The sequence below is a fragment of the Notolepis coatsorum genome, assembly GCF_963971535.1.
Source record: "Notolepis coatsorum genome assembly, chromosome: 7".
NCBI lineage: Eukaryota > Metazoa > Chordata > Actinopteri > Aulopiformes > Paralepididae > Notolepis > Notolepis coatsorum.
The window spans coordinates 5,120,662-5,139,811 of NC_140171.1; the positions used below are offsets into that span (position 1 = coordinate 5,120,662).

The 19,150-nt window shown below is 40.7% G+C and overlaps 1 long non-coding RNA gene across 1 annotated transcript; it reads right to left on the reverse strand.

Moving 5' to 3' along the window:
* Window positions 1-3,662: 3,662 nt before the first annotated feature.
* On the reverse strand, window positions 3,663-16,425 carry LOC311232110. The gene is made up of 3 exons (XR_014619918.1): window positions 16,409-16,425; window positions 15,903-15,963; window positions 3,663-3,736 (listed from the first exon to the last, which is right to left on the reverse strand). It is a non-coding gene; the product is annotated as an uncharacterized lncRNA (long non-coding RNA).
* Between the last annotated feature and the right edge of the window lie 2,725 nt (window positions 16,426-19,150).

A 19,150-nucleotide genomic window follows, 5' to 3' on the forward strand; every position in this document is an offset into this window, starting at 1 on the left:
CTCATTGGAAACCCGAGGTTGTCTAGAATCAAATGGTATCTTTACTTTTGAGCTACCTCAAAATTTTAACGCGTCACAATCTCTGAAAGACAGTGTCGTCAGTGATCCTGCCAGCAATCAAGTACATTGAAAAAAAACACATTTCCCATGATGGGATTCCTTGGGACTTTTTTTCTCTCACTAAAGACATATTGAGGATACACAATCAGTTGAGTTTGCTAATGTTGCAATTTGTCCTTGGTTTAGCCTAATTCTGGCCTATAATGACTGGACTATAGGGGTAACAACATTGAAAAAGAACACATTTCCCATGATCGGATTCCTTGGGACTTTTTTTCTCTCACTAAAGACATATTGAGGATACACAATCATTTGAGTTTGCTAATGTTGCAATTTGTCCTAGTTTTAGCCTAATTCTGGCCTATAATGACTGGACTATAATTGCGAAACGTGTTTAGTCCCTTGTTTGAGCCGAATCTGGGTTGAACATGATTTGTGCAACTCCCTCTGGTGTTGTGGTGGTGGAATTCACTGACCTTTGGGAAGTATTTCGAAATGTACATGGGTACCTGAGTGGTGTAGTGTATCTTGTAGACCAGGCCCATGGACCGTTAAGGAATAAGAAGAAAACACACTTTACAGCTCCAGGTCTCACATGGTATTTGGTTTGATGATTTCACTTCATGGGACGAAACCACAGAGCTCTTGAACTGGTTGCTGTTAGACAAACTCTGTCCTTTGTTTTTCTGTGTCTTCTTTGATGTCAGTGAGTTTAAACCAGGATGAGGTTCACTAGTCTCCAGCCAATCATCACTGTCATCAGTATCAGTTCCAGAACAGTCTGAAGAGAGGAGCTGGCCATCTGTAGTTGGTTCTAAATCACCATCTGTGTTCTTTCATCACTCTGCAGGAAAACAGCACTTACCAGTTACGCTCACAAGACAAGGTACTGCTGACCAAACCCTCCTCTAGGACTCTGTACGGAGAAAAAGCCTTCCAGTTTTCTGCCCCTAAGGCCTGGAATGAGCTTCAAAGAAACATGGATCTGGAGGAGCTTATATCACTACCATGTTTTAAAGCTAGGATAAAAATCATGGAGGAAGAGGAACAAGTCTGCAAATGCTATGTTGCGTAACAGGTCACACTAAATTAATCTTGCCTGACTTCAATGTACAACTCTGATGTGGTCCCCCTTTCTTTTTTCTTTAAAATGCATACTGTGAATTTTATGAAATTGTGATTTGTAATAGTCTTAATTGCTGTCTTCTTGACCAGGTCTCTTGTAAAAGAGGTTTCTAACTTCAATGAGACAAACCTGGTTAAATAAAGTACAAATATGTCACAAACAGGTCAATTGTGACAAATAGGGAGTCCACACGTGAAAGCAATTTAACAATATAATTTATTTAAACCTATATAACACAACCAATAATATATATAAACAATGAATGTATAAGAATCAGTGATGAATGCAGTGTGTGGATGAGTGAAAAGTGAAGTGTGGTGTAAGGAGGAATAGTATAGTTCAATGGGTGGTGGATAACCTGTTCAGAGGAGCTAGAGAAGCCGAGAGAGAAGGTCAAACAGGGACACATGCATACAGGCAGCTCTCACTGCCCAGTTGAGTCTAATTGGGCTGACGAGCCCCCACTCTACCTTGCTCCAGGAGGGGCAGCAGACTCACCAATAAGCAGGCAGAGGGGGGGCCGTCACAAATAAATGAAATAAAAACAAGTCACTGGCTGCTTCTGATAATCCAGTCCTCTCCATCAGGTTCTGTTTTCATCTGTTCTGTTGAGGTGCTGGCTAGAGGCTCCGTCTCTGTTTTCCTCAGTCTGGGTTTGGTTAGACCATGAGGACTGAGGTTTCTCTTCATCATCGTCATCATCATGTGTTCACTCTTAACAGGGACGGGGTTGAACGTGAACTAGATGAGGGAGGGACGTGAGTTTGTTTCTTCTCTGGTGTGAATCCTCATGCGTCTCTTTATATTTGACTTCCGATTAAATCCTTTCCCACAAACTTCACAACTAAATGTTTTTTCCCCAGTATGGATTGCGATATGTACTTTTAAGTAATTTTTTCTACTAAATATTTTAGGACACAGTGTGCAACAATAGGGCTTTTCCCCAGTATGGCTTGCGATATGTACTTTTTTTTATTTATTTATTTTGCATTTTTACAGTTTTTACAGTCACGCAGGACCGACAGAGGAGAGGGCGAACGGGAGGAGAGGTGGGGAGGACATGCGACAAATAACGTCGGGTGCTGGGATCGAACCCGGGTCGGCCGCGTAGGTGCGCGAGGCACTATGGTATGCGCCACGAGGGCGCCCCTCGATATGTACTTTTAAGTCACGTTTTCTACTAAATCTTTTAGGACACAGTGTGCAACAATAGGGCTTTTCCCCAGTATGGCTTCCAATATGTACGTTTAAGTCACGTTTTGCACCAAATCTTTTAGGACACAGTGTGCAACAATAAGGCGTTATCCCAATTTGCCATATGTACTTTTAAGTCACGTTTTCTACTAAATCTTTTAGGACACAGTGTGCAACAATAGGGCTTTTCCCCAGTATGGCTTCCAATATGTACGTTTAAGTTAAGTTTTCTAGTAAATCTTTTAGGACACAGTGTGCAACAATAGGGCTTTTCCCCAGTATGGCATCTTATATGTACTTTTAGGGAATATTTTCCACTAAATCTTTTAGGACACAGTGTGCAACTATAGGGCTTTTCCCCAGTGTGGCTTCTCATATGTTCTTCCAAGCGTGTAATGGCAGTAAATTTCTTGCCACAAGCAGTACATGTCCTGTGAGTTTGAATATGAAGTTTCAAGCTCTCTGTGGGTTCTAAATGGTTTCCACACAAACCACAGTCACTAGAATGGGCTGTAAAATGGCGCATTAAAGCTGTCCTATCAAGAAAACATTTCCCACACACTTTACAGCTCCAGGTCTCACATGGTATTTGGTTTGATAATTTCACCTCATGGGATGAAACCACAGAGCTCTTGAACTGGTTGCTGTTAGACAAACTCTGTCCTTTGTTTTTCTGTGTCTTCTTTGATGTCAGTGAGTTTAAACCGGGATGAGGTTCACTAGTCTCCAGCCAATCATCACTGTCATCAGTATCAGTTCCAGAACAGTCTGAAGAGAGGAGCTGGTCACCTGTAGTTGGTTCTAAATCACCAGCTGGATCCAAGTTACTGACTGGTTCTGATAATCCACAGTCCTCTCCATCAGGTTCTGTTTTCATCTGTTTTGTTGAGGTGCTGGCTAGAGGCTCTGTCTCTCTGTTTTCCTCAGTCTGGGTTTGGTTAAACCATGAGGACTGAGGTTTCTCTTCATCATGTTCACTCTTCACAGGGACAGGGTTGAAAGTGAACTTGATATCAGCCTCCTCCAGACCTTGAAGCTGCTCTCCCTCCTGACTGATCCAGAGTTCCTCCTGTTCCTCTTTAATCTGTAGGGACTCTGGCTCCTGGGTTTGGTTAAACCATGAGGACTGAGGTTTCTCTTCATCATGTTCACTCTTCACAGGGACAGGGTTGAAAGTGAACTTGATGATATCAGCCTCCTCCAGACCTTGAAGCTGCTCTCCCTCCTGACTGGTCCAGAGTTCCTCCTGTTCCTCTTTAATCTGTAGGAGCTCTGTCTGCTCCTGACCAAGACTGGGGCTCCTCTCATGCTGTTCAGGGGGAACCTCCTCTTCACAGACATAGAGCTGTGGGGGGTCTGGAGGGAGGCAGAATAATAACATGAATAGTAGTCATTTCTGTCACCATTGGAAAGCCACCCATTTTAATAATTCACAAGAATTCCTGTGCCCCAGGACAGTTCAGTCAGTATGTTCTTCCTGTGCCCCAGGACAGTTCATTCAGTATGTTCTTCCTCAGTATGTACCGACATACTGACTGAACTGTCCTGGGGCACAGGAAGAACATACTGACTGAACTGTCCTGGGGCACAGGAAGAACATACTGACTGAACTGTCCTGGGGCACAGGAAGAACATACTGACTGAACTGTCCTGAGGCACAGGAAGAACATACTGACTGAACTGAAATCAGCCCATCACAGCTCATATCAGGGACCTTTTTAGGACGATTTGCCCACCGGCAATTTAGCGACCCCTAGTGGCTCGGGTGTGCATATTTTGTAATACAATATATATATTGAATTAAGGCCCCATTTGTTGCCTGTGGATAGCCCTTTCAGGTGACAAAATCCATTGAGCGGTTCTCGAGTTACATGCCGGTATTTGAGGCTTGTGCAAAGTACACGGTATTGCGCAAAATACCACTCCCGACTCAGGCTGCAGTAGTTCCGTCAATCTAGATCCGATCTCGAAAATGCTTGTGGATCGTTGTAGCCAATGAGTGTGGCTTCCAATGATACCCCATGTGGGGATGTATGAATCAGGGATCTAGGTGAAAAACTAAATTCTTTAACAGGAAGCCAAATGAATTGAAGTCTGAGAAAACTGAGTTTTTCTTTGTACACAGTTTACCAAAATCACACCTAATCACTCATTTCTGAATGAATCTTTATGAAATTTGGATATGTACTACATAAGACTTCAGGCTATGGCTCAGTCTGGATACGCCATACCATCTTCTGGGGAAATACTACCTCTGGACTACTAACTACTACAGAAAAACTTGAGTAACAAGTTTTTCTACAACTCAAGTTCAGACCTATGTTACTCTATTACGTTGGCACTAAAAGTGACTTCAGAATGTCATCTTTCAAAAGAGACCAGGCTCATGCATGTGCTATAAGTATAAAGTATGTTGTTTTGGTTTGCAAAAAGGGTATGCAGTCCTCAAAAACTAAAGCTAAAATGGCCAATTTTGGGGGTGCTTGCTAAGAGGTTAAATGGATAGTACAGACGCCATGCCATCTCTCAGAATATACCGGTAATCTTAACCAGCCAATGGCATGGTAAAAGTAAACACACACCATCGTATAGTAACACCTTCTCTGCTCTCTCCCCAGATACGGCAACCTCCACCCTCCTCTCAGCCAGGGTTTCCGTTAGCAATTTTTTTGGCCGGCCAACGTGGCCGATAAGATTCTAATTTACCGGCCAAATGTAAAATGTAACGGCCATATGTAACGTGCGTGTGTAATGCAGATACGTGCATGTGCAAAAATACATGTTTAAAAGCAAAGCCAAACGCATTGTGTTGTAATAAAAATATGTTACGTAGAACAATTGCGCATATTGCGGTCAGAAAAAGGTTTGTAAAGTTAGACGTATGTAGTACCTACTTACTTACTTAACCCGGATCTCCTCTCTGGTAAACAAAAATACCCTGAAGACTAACAGAAGCACTCATTCAAGAGTACTACGACAAAATGACAAACAGTACAGCAACTTGCAATGGGTCTGCTCTACAAGATACACTACACCACTAAGGTACCCATGTACCAGGGTTTCCGTTAGAAAAAATTGTTGCCGGCCTCAGTGTCCGGTAGAGAAATTCCGGTCAGAGTTTATTGAGCTTAAACAATTGATAGGCAAAAGAATGACAACAAAACAAAAGAATGACATCATCAAGGCATGTAGATTTATAATATTTTTACTTAAAACTAGACTACTTTTGCGTATAAAGTCATTATATTCCAAATAAAATAAGTCCCGAGACTCGTGCTGCTGCCGACTTTAAATCAAATAGGTGTCTGTGGGCAGTTGCCCGACATTAATAAACAACAGTCTGTTATAATCACATTTTTATGAGCTAACGAATTCCGTTATATTGGACATTTGTATTAATTATATCAAGCGAAGAACTGAGAAATTTGGCAGAGAGAGACAGCAACATTATCGTGGGTTTGCGTGACGACTCTCTCTCTCTCCACCTCCCAATGACTTATTTGCGAGAGTATGTCGATGCAGAGCAGCAGATTCAGCTGTTATTGGCTCTTTTCTGGGGACCGCACAGCAGCGCCCCCCACCCAACATTGAATTGAAAATGGCTGAATTGGAGTACTGCTGGAGTACTGCATTGTGCTGCTGCTGCTCCGGCTCTGCAGCTTCACAAAAGTTTGCACACCCAGCACTAAGCTCTCGCTGACAACGTCGTTGTCATTATTAGAAGCAACGATGAAACAAATGTAATGATTGTTTCGTTCATCGCATAGGCTATTTAATTTTAGCCTATTTTAATACAATTCAAATAATCAAATTGTGCTTAGACTCAGGGAATTATTTTCACCGGACATTAAGACCGGAGAGATTAAATATGTCGGACTTCAACAGATTTTGCCGGTCAAATACCGTAATTACCGGCTAACGGAAACGCTGCCATGTACATGTCGAAATACTTCCCAAAGGTCAGTGAATACCACAACCACAACACCAGAGGGAGTTCCACAAATCATGTCCAACCCAGATTCGGCTCAAACAAGGGACTAAACACGTTTTGCAATTATGCCACATCAATGTGGAACGCCCTACCCACTAGAGATGTTCCGATAGCATTTTTTCCTTCCCGATCCGATTCCAATACCTAAGCTTTGGGTATCGGCCGATACCGATCCGATACCAGTGCATATAGGGCTGGGCGATATGACCAAAAACGTTATCGCGATAAAATTATAAAATAATTTTCATATAATTCGATATCGATAATTATCGTCGATATAATGTATGTCAAGTTTAATTAACTTATTATGCTGCTGCGAATGTCTCGAGTCGAGTTGATGTCGTCATCAGTCCGCGCACGTTAGAAGTTAGCCGACAAGCGGAGTATCTCATGGCAATGTAATAAATATGACACTAAAATACTCTCTTCCGCCACAATATATTGAAACGACGTCCACTGTATACCCACACTACTATGAACGTGGCCTCAGAATTCACGCTGCACACATACTCTGCACGTAAATATATAAAACATCGGCGTGCAAGCTAGTTAGCCTAGCCAGCCTGTTGTCTTATTATGCTGCTGCGAATGTCTCGAGTCGAGTTGATGTCGTCATCAGTCCGCGCACGTTAGAAGTAAGCCGACAAGCGGAGTATCTCATGGCAATGTAATAAATATGACACTAAAATACTCTCTTCCGCCACAATATATTGAAACGACGTCCACTGTATACCCACACTACTATGAACGTGGCCTCAGAATTCACGCTGCACACATACTCTGCACGTAAATATATAAAACATCGGCGTGCAAGCTAGTTAGCCTAGCCAGCCTTGTTGTTGAGTGAGTCCTACCTCTCTACCCAGAGGTGCAGCGCTGGGTCTCCTTCCTGGTCTCCTTCGCTCTCGGCCATCTCCTTCACCGATTGGTTGTTAGTGCGTGCTCATATCCAAGCTTGGAAAATCGATATATCGAAACTTTGCGACCACGTTTCATGTTTATTTCGAGGAAATAATTTATCGCGATAGTTATCGTTATCGTTTTATCGCCCAGCCCTAAGTGCATACATTAAAAAAAAATTATATAAATTATCAAACGTTATTTAAAAATAGAAATGTTTACAGCTACTGTTTTATATATACTGTTTTTTAGTAATAACTATAAAGTAATGGTATTTATTCAACAACAGGTGATTATATAGATTAGTATTAGTATCATTAATTGGATGCTCAATGAGTTCACCCACGGAAAGGTTGTTGGGACATTGATTCCGCACGGACGTTATATGTTGTTGCACTCCAGAAGGCTCCGGTGACTTCAGTTAGCTAGTAGTAGAGGCTCTGTTGTGATTTTTGCACAATAAATATTCAACATCCTCTTTTGAGACTCTGCCTCAGACTCTTATCATTTGGCACTAAAAGCTAAACATTGTCACCGGTATGGCTGTCTGCAACATGTCATTAATTGTGTGCGAGAGGTAACTTAGATCAGTGACGACGTTAGCGTGAGCTAGGTTAGCATGAGCTAACGTTAGATGGAAACAAGACAATATAACGTTACTGGTGAAAAAGTGATTTACCTTGGAATACTCCTTTGCCAACTTGCTGTACTTTGCTTGCAGGTCTGCAGCCATTATTGCTGGATTATGAATAGTCCCAACTTTAGCCAAGGTAACGCTTCAGCTAATGCTAATAACACCAGCAACCGAACCCATCCCCTGTCAACACTGCTCTGTCGGGACGATGACATTTAAGAAAGTATCTGCTGTTAAAATGACAAACAGCATTGACACTTTAATTCATGGTCGATTAAAAACACGTTTGTTTTATAATGCTCACTCTCAGTACGTAGGAGGATACCGCACATGTTGTCGATAAATTACGTCATATGGGATCGGAGACTAGCCTTTCGGCGTACTCGCTGATACCGATGCCAGCATTTTAGGCAGTATCGGAGGCATTTCCGATACTGGTATCGGTATCGGAACAACTGTACTACCCACAGCCGTAAAAAAAGATGAATCCCTACCCACTTTCAAAACTGCTCTCAAATAGCACCTACGGGAGGCTGCAATTCGAAACTGGCCCCTGTAAATGTCCCACCCACCCACCCACCCCCTCCTAATGTACAGTTCCCTCCCCCTCGTATGTATATATTTACTGTTGGGATCTGTTTAACAGTACTGTATATTTGCATATCTTGTATGTCACAAATGTAACAGTACTGTATATCTGTCACAAATGTAACAGTACTGTATATCTGTATGTCATAAATGTCATGATTAGATTAGATGATTAGATTAGATTTTTATATCTGTATATTGTGTATGTCATAAATGTCATTATGAATTGAAAATGGGGGACCCTGATGTAAATAAGACAAAAGTCTCTCTCTGGTCTGCATCCCCTTAACAATTGTGTGTATTGAGCTGTACTGTACCCATTCTGCAATCTGTTAATTAAAGTTTTCAATCAATCAATCAATCAAACTGGTCACAGGAGTCTTCAATAACATTTGGATGGTAATCCATTTGTTGAAACAACATTGTGTTGGCAGACGGCTCCTGCTATCTTTTTTTCTTTTTTTTATCCACTTTTTCTCCCATTTTTCTATATTTTCTCCCATCCCAATTTCGTATCATCCAATTCAACCCTCCCCTGTCACGAACGCTGTTTCTTGCCTCCCACAAGCCGGCTGCAATGTGGACTAAGTCATACATAGCACAAGTCCCCTCCGGTACTTGAGGTAACAGCAGTCGCATCTTTTCACCTGCGCAGCTCGATCTCTCAGTGGCGAGGAGTAACGCGTGGGAGGCTCACGCTGCCCCCGACACTTCCTGATTCTACTGCGCAGGCGCACCAACCGACCTGTAGGAGTCGCTGTCCACAACGCCCGATCCCCTCCCATCAGTTTCCCACCCCCTAATACGGCCAATGTGTATTAGTATGAACGACCAGCTAAACTGAAAGCGTCTCTGCATTCGTGACGAGCGCCTTGCCCACTACGCCACGTAGCCGCCCCCACGGCTCCTGCTATCTTAAAAACGTCAGAACTTAATTTTTTTACGTTTATATGACTGTTTTCTTTTTATACATTTCAAGATTTGATGCTGCATTAATTTTCATTTCATTCATTGCGTTCATCATTGTCGTCATCATGTCAGTCCCGACTCCCTAACACACCGACTCTGCTTGGGGCGCTAAATTAAATCGCCCGGCCTTTAGGCATCATATTTGAAGACGCTGATTGACTTTCGTGACTTTTAAGTGATTCTCTAAACACAACATAGTACTGTGATATTCTGATATATATATCACATTCTGATATATATTTTTCGTGTAATATAAAAAAATTAAAAAAAATAATAATAAAAAAATTAAATGCGGAGGTTCGAACCCATTAATTAAGATTAAAATGCCAACGTAACAAACGAAGGTCCGAACGTTCGGGCTCAGCCCTACCTCTATTAGTGGTGGGGGAAAATATCGATACATAGTAGCGATACTTTGCGTGGCGATACTGTATCGATACAGGGACGCCAAGCATCGATATTTAATTATTTATTTATAAAAAAGAAAAAGGGAAGTTGCATTGTTCATTTCAATACCTGTCATAGTACAGTAGTCCACACACACACATGTGCATTCAGTTAAGTTGGAATATGACTGTAATACAAACAGTTCAGTTTGTCAGGTACATGCAACACAGATTAGAGTGTTTACATCTGTCTGCTTGAGAAAATACCATGTTCTGCAATAAAAATTATTGAAGTGAGATGAACAGATTAAACTTTATTTTATTAGATAAAACATGTTGACAAAGTTTTACTTTGCAGTTGAAAAAAGGTAATAAATCGCAATATATCACAATATTAATATCGCAATACTCAGCATATCGCAATATATTTAGTATCGCAATACTATTGTATCGTGACTCAAGTATCGTGATAGTATCGTATCGTGAGGCCTCTGGTGATTCCCACCTCTAACCTCTATGTAAAGTAATCTACTAGTAAACTAGCAGTCTTAACTCTATGTAAAGTAATCTACTAGTAAACTAGCAGTCTTACGTCTATGTAAAGTCATCTACTAGTACAGGGGTTCCCAAACTTTTCAGGCTGCGACCCAAAAATAATGGGGTCAGAGAGCACACGTTCAAACGCACACACTAATAAGCATTGGAGGCTTTTAACCAGGGCCGGACTGGGGAAATCATTCAGGCCAGGAAATATAGTGCAAAATATAGCCCCAGTCAGGCCACTTTTTAAGCAGGGGGTCTGGGGTCCCCCACCAGGACATTTCTTGTTACAAAGACTTCATTTCCTGCATTCTGGTGCAGGCATTTTTTTTTTATTTGTACCCTTTAAATGCCAGTGTTTGTGATGGCATCACAAATTATTGTTAAAAAACAGGCTAGCATACCGTATGTATGATTAGCAACAACACTGATTTTGATGGATTTTCAGTTTTTTTGTAATGTCAGATTGAAAATAATACAATCTTTTATTCAACTTCAGCCCTGATCATAACACCACATATTAATTTTATAATTCTAACCCTTTAAATGCCAGTGTGTGTGATGGCATATATTTGCAATATATCAAATGCAAAGTAGATTTTTCTGGGGGGGATTATTACAGGCTAGGCAAAGTAAAATATATTGTTGGTTTCCTGTTGGTTGTCAGTTTGGCCATGGGTAGGTAGGGAATTTATTTTATTTTTTTATTTTATTCTTTCCCACGGCGACTATGGATAGGGAATTTCTTTATTTAATTAAAATGTTCACAACAACATGGATGCATGTACTCTGCCAGCATGTTTAATATCCATAATACTAAATGTTTGACTAAGATTTCTATGAAACTTTATTCTTAAAAAAAAAAAAAAAAAAAAAAAAAATCTGATTTTATTTTTTTATAATAATTTTTATTTTTTTAAACTCATAAAATATATTGGGTCGCACCTAAATCGGCAGGGTCGGTCGGCAACCGGAAACCAACTATTAATTTTGTTAGGCCCTAGCATGTGTCAATGATTAGCAACAACAGTTTTTTGTAAGGGTCCCGCCTCCACCAATCACATGCAGCTCCTTTTGTGTGTGTGTGTGTGAGAGCAAGAGAAAGAGAGAGAGAGATAGTTCTCCAACTTGTGTGAGTTGCAGTGATCTCCTGGTTGTTCCCCACCTAGGTTATCTAACTATTGCGCTGCTGTAACTAGAAACACTGTCCTGGCCTGCTTCTAAGTTCAGTGGCCTGACTGCAATTTTTTTTTAAATCATCTGGCGACACCCCCCCCCCACCCCGCGGCGGCTTGCAACCCTCCTGTGGGTTGCGACCCCGACTTTGGGAACTAGCAGTTTTACCTCTATGTAAAGTCATCTACTAGTAAACTAGCAGTCTTACGTCTATGTAAAGTCATCTACTAGTAAACTAGCAGTCTTACGTCTATGTAAAGTCATCTACTAGTAAACTAGCAGTCTTACCTCTAGTCTTACCGAGCTATAGTCACTTTTTCGCACCTACTCCCAAACTACGCATTTGCAGATTGACGACCTAGACTCCGTGGGCAATCTGCGCATGCGTAGTTCGGGAGTAGGTGCAAAAAGGAGACTATAGCTCGGCAGAGAAAGTGCAGATCGACTTGGGATTGGTTGCACAGTGTTCAGGAGACTCAGGCGTATAAATATCTATTGGATCATGTCTCCCGCACCCCCACAGCCGTAGCTACAACCACTTAATGTCGAGGCTCTCATCCACATTCATTCATTTTCTGAAATCACAACGATGTTGTTCTGGGAGACAATACCCCCCACACACCCACCACTGGAAAAACAACCTTCCCCCCCCCCCCACCGATAAGACTATGCAATGTCGCCCCCCATAGGATCTATAATGATTAAATTAATTAATTAAAAAACGATGCTTCGAACGTCCGTTCGAAAAACCCTGCCGAAGTTCGAATCCTAAAAACAGGCTTCCGCGACAGCTCTACATAGAGGTAAGACTGCTGGTTTACTAGTAGATGACTTTACATAGAGGTAAGACTGCTAGTTTACTAGTAGATGACTTTACATAGAGGTAAGACTGCTAGTTTACTAGTAGATGACTTTACATCAGACCTGGGCATTGTACGGCCCGCGGGCCGAATGCGGCCCGCTGGATGATTCTGACCGGCCCGCGAAAGATTACATGACAATAAAAAATAAATAAAAAAATTTTAATTTTTTTTTTTACTTTTTTCTTTTCATGTCAACGTTCACACGCACAATATACGCTTACCTAGGATTTGACTTGATTCAACAACAAAGCAGTCGGGGCAAGCCGAAAACGGTCGAAAGTGTGGTTATTTGAAGTTTGGATTTTTTCTTTTCACAACCGAGGTAGGTAGATTACATTTTTAGAGACTAAAGTACAGAAAAAAGGTACCGTTGGGTACCGGTATCGATTCACAGGTACCGGTACCGTATCGGTTAAAATGTGAACGGTACCCATCCGTACTGAACACACAACTGCAGGGCAAGGGCATTTTTGCTCATGAAATGCATAGCCATGTGAAAGCCTTCATGACAAAATTGCAATTAATTTCAAGGCAACTAGGCAGCAACAATCTCAAACACATGAAAACCCTGAAAGAAGTCAAACCATCAGCTGATCACCGGAACAGGTACTCATCCATGTTGGGAGCACTGCATGATGAATTTTCAAGGCGTTTTCAAGATTTCAAAAAAATTGAAGATGAAATGCAGCTTGTTTCCTCTCCCTTTACCTGCAGTGTTGATAGTTGTTCAGCTTGAACTCATTGACCTGCAGTCTGATTCACTACTGAAAGAGCACTTTAAGTCAGCATCACTGCTAGAGTTCTACTCTGCTCTCAAGGAGGAGAACTTTCCAAACATGAGGAGACATGCTCAGAAGATGTTTGTTCTCTTTGGATCCACCTACATATGTGAACAGACATTCTCAGTCATGACGTTTACCAAGTCCAGGTACAGATCCTCTCTCACTGATGAACATCTGGCAGCTGTGCTTCGCATCTCCACCTCAGACATGCAACCTGACTTTGATGGACTTGTTAAAGCTCAACAGAGACTGGATTTCTCACACTGAATGAAAAAAAAAGAACTGAAGAACACTAAAATGTGGAAATATAACAAGTGAAATGGGACACTTGATATGTTTTTTCTTTTTTTTGCACAGTTCTGAAAACATTAAATGTTTAATAGGCATGTAAAGTAAAAAAGGCTACAAACTGGACACTTTGGACACTTTTCTTTACACAGTTCAGTGACATGTCTTGTTTATTTTTGCTATAAGATGATGTGATGTCTTTAGAAGGCTAAGAAAATCCTTGTTTCAATAGTATATGAAACTCAAAATGCCATTTGTTATTAATGTTTCACATTTTGTTTATCATTTTGGAAATAAATTCTATTTGAATAAATGATATTTTTGAAAGCTAACCTCACCTTTTAATTGCCAAATAATAACATACACTCTTACCAGGGGTCAAAACAATGCCATTTACTGCTTTTTATATAGAAATAAAATGTATATTATGCATAATTGAGTTTGGAATTTTGGCCCGGCCCTCCAACATATTTTCAGTTGCTCATTTGGCCCCCTGGGAAAAATAATTGCCCACCCCTGCTTTACATAGAGGTAAGACTGCTGGTTTACTAGTAGATGACTTTACATAGAGGTAAGACTGCTGGTTTACTAGTAGATTACTTTACATAGAGGTAAGACTGCTGGTTTACTAGTAGATGACTTTACATAGAGGTAAGACTGCTAGTTTACTAGTAGATGACTTTACATAGAGGTAAGACTGCTGGTTTACTAGTAGATGACTTTACATAGAGGTAAGACTGCTGGTTTACTAGTAGATTACTTTACATAGAGGTAAGACTGCTAGTTTACTAGTAGATGACTTTACATAGAGGTAAGACTGCTGGTTTACTAGTAGATGACTTTACATAGAGGTAAGACTGCTGGTTTACTAGTAGATTACTTTACATAGAGGTAAGACTGCTAGTTTACTAGTAGATGACTTTACATAGAGGTAAGACTGCTGGTTTACTAGTAGATTACTTTACATAGAGGTAAGACTGCTGGTTTACTAGTAGATGACTTTACATAGAGGTAAGACTGCTAGTTTACTAGTAGATGACTTTACATAGAGGTAAGACTGCTGGTTTACTAGTAGATGACTTTACATAGAGGTAAGACTGCTAGTTTACTAGTAGATGACTTTACATAGAGGTAAGACTGCTAGTTTACTAGTAGATGACTAGAGGTAAGACTGCTAGTTTACTAGTAGATGACTTTACATAGAGGTAAGACTGCTAGTTTACTAGGAGCTTACTTTACATAGAGGTAAGACTGCTAGTTTACTAGTAGATGACTTTACATAGAGGTAAGACTGCTAGTTTACTAGTAGATGACTTTACATAGAGGTAAGACTGCTAGTTTACTAGTAGATGACTTTACATAGAGTTAAGACTGCTAGTTTACTAGTAGATGACTTTACATAGAGGTAAGACTGCTAGTTTACTAGTAGATGACTTTACATTAGAGGATAGACTGCTATATTAGTAATTACTTTATGTAACGGTTCTCATTCAGTCAAGAGACAGAAGAGTGACTCTGCACTGCTTTTTGGCATGTATTGTCCCTCAGCTGCAGAAGACACATAAAACAACATATTTGTAGTCTTCTGGTCACTGCACATCATGCATACCCTCAGCAGAGAGATACAGAACTGCTCTGTTCTTTTGTAATGCCTCAATAACATTGACCTTATAAATAAATGAAAAAGAAAAGTATGTTTTATCAAAATAGGATAAATGAAATTAAACATGGAAAGAAACTGTAAAACATTAAATGAGCTAATGGGCAGATCAGGGGACAACACCCTCCTTTATAGAGTCAGGCAGTGCCTTCATTACTAAACATCTAGATATTGCAAACTACTTTAATGATTTTTTTGTTGGGAAGATAGAGAAACTAAAAAGTGAGACAACATCATCAGATAACAATGTTTCAAAACAATTGATTAATGACCAACTAATGAGAAATAAATATTGTGAGTTTGACTTTCAAACTGTGCATGTGAATAAAGTAGAAGCATTTCTTAGTAGTGTAAATGTTGAAAAACCATCAGGATTAGGATCAGCGACTTGAGTAATTGAGAAAGAAGTGCTATATAAATAAGATGAATTATTATTATTATTATTATTATTATTATTATTATTATTATTAGATGGGAAACTCTTGGGTATGGTTTCTGGCTCTATTGCACTACCCATATCTCAAACAAGGGACTAAACACGTTTCGCAATTATGCCACATCAATGTGGAACGCCCTACCCAAAGCTGTAAAGGAATGTGAATCACTACCCACTTTCAAAAACCTACGGGAGACTGCAATTCGAAACTGGCCCATACAAATGTCCTAACCCAGTTGTACAGTAAATGACCAAGTATGGCTTCGTCAGTATTCCAATGTACAGTGTACAGTGCATGGAGCCACATACCTGCAGAAGACACATAAAACAACACCGTTGGAGTCTTCTGGTCACTGCACATCTTGCATACCTACATGTACAAAATTAAACAATTCATTCGTTTTTTCACCATAATAATAACTACGAGAGCAGCGAGTGAATGGAATGCATGAAATGGCCGTAGCAATCATTGCGACCCTCTTTTTATACTCCCAACTCGGTTAAACCTTTATGTATACATCACCTTAGGTTTCCTACTAACTATATTGACTGAAAGAACCACAATGAAGAAAGCAACGAGAAGCGAATCAAAGAAAGACGACGCTCCCACTGATATGAACGCCATTGCTAAGCTAATCGAAGAACTATTTAACGTACCTATAAAACTAGTACTAGTGGTAAAATTAGCACAAATGTCATGAAACCATGTAATAAATTGAACGTTAAACATTATGTATTACAAGTTCAAACTTAAATGAGTTACATTTAGCAGAAAATAGTGAAATAAGGGAGCTATATTTCAAAGAAGCACCTACCGTCGGCAGATAGAGTGGGTACGGCAACACAACAGGGACAGACAGCGCGATATGCAATGACCCAAAACTTCACAGGTGGTGTGAAGGATCTCACTGCCACCTAGTGGTAGCCTATGTTACTGTATGTACTATGTTGATTGATTGAAAATGTTATTAACAGATTGCAGAATGGGTACAAACAATACAGTACGGCTCAATACACACAATTGTTAAGAGGATGCAGACCAGAGAAAGACTTTCGTCTTGTTTACATCAGGTTCCCCCATCTTCAATTCATCATGACATTTATGACATACACAACATACAGGGGGGGGGGTTGGACATTTACGGCGGCCAGTTTCGAATTGCAGCCTCCTGTAGGTGCTCTTTGAGGGCGGTTTTGAAGCTGGGTAGGGATTCACATTATTTTACGGCTGTGGGTAGGGCGTTCCACATTGTTCTGGCATAATTGCGAAACGTGTTTAGTCCCTTGTTTGAGCCGAATCTGGGTTGAACATGATTTGTGGAACTCCCTCTGGTGTTGTGGTGGTGGAATTCACTGACCTTTGGGAAGTATTTCGACATGTACATGGGTACCTGAGTGGTGTAGTGTATCTTGTAGACCAGGTCCATGGACCATTAAGGAATAAGAAGAAAACACACTTTACAGCTCCAGGTCTCACATGGTATTTGGTTTGATGATTTCACTTCATGGGACGAAACCACAGAGCTCTTGAACTGGTTGCTGTTAGACAAACTCTGTCCTTTGTTTGTCTGTGTCTTCTTTGATGTCAGTGAGTTTAAACCAGGATGAGGTTCACTGTCAAGACTTTTGGTTTATTTAATATAAGGATCAGATGTGTAAAGGGGTCTAAATAAGTTAACAGGTGTTTGTGATTGGGACTGAGCATGCGCAGTTCGCGCAGCTGCCTTTCAAATGGTGGCGGGCTGTCACTTCTCACTATAGCACTGACAGGATCACATCGCCCATTGGTAAGTGGACTTTATTAAGGGATTGCAATGTTAACTTGGCTGTGTCACATATGTACAATGTAATGTATCACGTTGGCTGCTGGCTGCTAATGCAGCCTGCGGATAATATTTGCATAGTGCACGGTGTTAGTGATGCTGGCTGAATGAATGAACGTTGTGTCTGAATGTTTGCCGCTGGCTTGTGGCTAGGCTAACGCTCCTCGCCGAGGGTGCAGGGCTGGGCTGGTGTCTTGGTGGCTTTCCCGGTTTGTCACGGTGAGATTCATGTGGGGAACTTTGGTGTGTGTGTGTGTCAGGGTTCCCACGGTACCTGGAAAACATGGGATTCATTTTTTCATTTTCCAGGTATGGAAAGGCATGGAAACTGAGCAAAAGTGACCAATTACATGGAAATAAACAGTTGTCCTGGAAAATTTTATTGGATGTGTAATAAAATGTAACTATTGAGCACAGAATTAACATGAGTTTATAAAAACCCTTTACATGTGAACAGCTTTTACTGTAGATAGAAATGGATGATCCCATGTTGTAGAGCATGCTCTTGGCATCCTATATTGGATGTTGGAATTTGATGCAGGCAACTTGGTGAGCCAAGGGAGCCTTGGCATCTACAGTGAAACTTGAGTGAAACTGCTTATGCAAGTTTATCCTCAAATGTAAGTAGCTGTGTTTTAACTGTGTGGTAAACCTGGGTTTATCAACGTTAGTTAGTAAGCAGTGCAATCTTTCAGCAGTCAGTCTGGAATTAATGTATGCATTCAAAAGTGCTGAATAAATGTTTTATGGGCCCATAATGGTGATTATTAATATTATTTAAGTAAAGTGTTGCCATAATCACGTCTTTTGCCATAATCAGGTAGCTAAAAAAAAAAAAGAAAACATTATATAATTTATATTAATCATTTTCGGCCTTTCTGCATTCGGTTTACACCGCCAACTGTTTCCTATTTTCGGTATAAGTTTCGGCAAAGAATTTCTCATTCAGTGCGTCGGAAACCCATTGGGGGGTGCGTCAGCTAGGTCGGGAGGTGACAGGGGGTGCACGGCCAAAAAAGTTTGGGAACCGCTGCATAGATCATCACTTAACCCTTTCTCTGCCACGCTTATATCCATCCTTATACCATCCTCTGCCAGCTCTATTTGTCTATGGAGATGTTCCCCTTCTTTGCAGGGCTATAACTTTTTAAATTGTATTGCTAAATTGACATTACTATGGCCCATTCAACGTCAAGTATCTATCGTTTACGATGTAGCAACGTTCTATTTTTTCATTCACATATTCATATTCATTATAAGTCCGTGGCCGACGTTAAATCATTTATTTAGTATGGGTGATATGTTGATCGGAGCAGTGTGTATGTATAATAATAATCAAACACGCTGAAACTCACCGCAGCTTCCTCGTAGCGTTGGGCGATCAGCGTGGAGCAGAAAGTTTGCTATTATGGGATGTCGATCTTGTTGGTCCAGTTCCAGGTTGTATAATACTATATACGTCCAAATCATGTTGTTTATCGAGTTATTGGCAACGGATCGCTATCCAGTGTATCAAGCTGGAGTCCCGCTAGCGATAGCGAGTGGCCGGATGAAATATGGGTGAGCACAACTTCCGGTCCCTCACTTCCGGTTTTGGCGATTCGCCGATCGGCCACCAGATGGCGGTCTTGAACCGTTGGAGAGTTGAGGAGATCAACAGCAAGTCTCAAGTCTCCGTGGGTGAAATATGATTGCCATTACAGATTTTTTAAATATTGATCTCAAAGACGCTGT